At 45.1% G+C, this 1,661-nt stretch overlaps 1 pseudogene; it reads right to left on the minus strand.

The window, feature by feature from the left end:
- LOC102851367 overlaps positions 1-165 on the minus strand; it is a 74,748-nt pseudogene extending 74,583 nt beyond the window's left edge.
- Positions 166-1,661: the final 1,496 nt, after the last annotated feature.

Genomic DNA, 1,661 nt, shown 5'->3' on the forward strand with positions numbered 1-1,661 from the left:
TTTGGTGGGATACGTTGGAGGCCGATTAAGCGCCTTTGCAACGTCAACCATGTTGACTATAACTGTCTTGATTCCATTTCCTTTGCCCTCAACCTTGGCAATCAGACGGGGCATCTTGTAGCGATAGAACTGGTCTGACACGCTGCGGTTGACGTTGACAGACATTTTGGCTTATTAGTAGCTTTATCAATAAGATGGAGAGATCTTTGATTACAACTTTTTGGTATCTTCTGTCTGGAGAAGAAGGGATGACATAAATGACTGCAAGAGTTCTCGGTCTCTGACATGAAAAAGTCTTGGCCGCCGAGGCTGGAATCGTCTTGCGTGCAGGCTATGTTTCCCCAATACAGGTACCAGTGGCTGCGCAACAGCTCGTTTTCGTCAAATAAAGACATAAACCCAACGCTGCTCACCCGGGACTGGGATGAAGTGCGGCGCGTGGTCACCGGGTCTGAGACGGAGGCGAGCGGGAGGGCGAGAGCGGGCGGGCCGGTGCCGCCGCCGAGCGCGGAGGAGTCCCAGCGACGTCTGGGGTCCACACCCGTCAGCGCCGGAGCTGGCGACCTCTGGAACGTTCTCGCTCTGTTTCTTCCATCTTTTGATCTTTCTTCTGTAGCTTTTCAAATAACTCCACATCAATATACTTCCTTTGATCCTCTGCCTCTGAGGTATTTACTTTATTTGTAGTTTTCATTGTTTCTTCAATCATTTCTACTTTCTTCCATAGCAGTTCATAGACTCCATACCAATTTATATCTTCTATCTCACTTACCCTAGGGTATTCATTGGTCCTGCAGTATGCTCTAATTTTTGTTGAGAAGGTTAATTTGATTTCCCCCCACAATGTTTGTAATAGCCTGTTGCATTCTTGACATTATGAGAAGTTTTCCTTGATACATCATAGACCCCTTTCTATTATGTCTGAGTAAGTTGTTGATAGTGCTTATGCTTATGATGTTACTGATTAGTTGCTAGCTTAAAATGTTTAATAAGTGAGGTGGGCCACTCATTCTACTAGAAATCCTTTCTGGGAAAGTTTGCCTTTTCCAAAGTCCTCTGAAGGACTGGAATGCAACCTTACAGGAATGTCTCACTTTCTGTAGACCCTTCTCTTAAGATCTGTTGTCTTCCTTTCTCTGTGGAGTAGCAGAGTGGTCTGAGACCAAGTGCTCCACTTAAGCAGGTTTCTGTCTAGGAATCTTTTGAAACAGCTCTCTCTCTAGCATCTCAGTGTGCCAGCTGTGAAAGTGAGTCTCTCTTCTGCTAGTATCACCCTGTCACAATTTTTATTTTAATTTTTTTTTTTGTCCTGGGGATGGCCCCAGGGTACCATGGATCTCCAAATAGAGAAGCCTTTCTCCAGAGGATGTTAAGGCTCTTCTCTCCCTCACAGCTTAAAGTGCTGGCTCTGGGAAAGAGTCTCTCGACTGATGAAAATATAATGTCCTTCTTTATTTCTGGAGTGGCATGAGACCAGGGGCTTCAATTTAAGCAGTTTTTCTCTTTTCTTCTCTCCTTGGTCTGCAGAGTGGCAAACCCAAGTACAACTCTCTCCTCTGCTCTCTCAGTTGGTTCAAGGAGAAGATCCTTTTCTTCAGTCTTGTAGTAGGTGAGTGTGATCTCTTGTCAGAATCCTGTATATTGATTATCCTCTTTTGGCC

This window comes from Elephantulus edwardii, unplaced genomic scaffold (assembly GCF_000299155.1).
Source record: "Elephantulus edwardii isolate Elephantulus edwardi_28Jun2011 unplaced genomic scaffold, EleEdw1.0 scaffold00238, whole genome shotgun sequence".
NCBI classification, from domain to species: domain Eukaryota; kingdom Metazoa; phylum Chordata; class Mammalia; order Macroscelidea; family Macroscelididae; genus Elephantulus; species Elephantulus edwardii.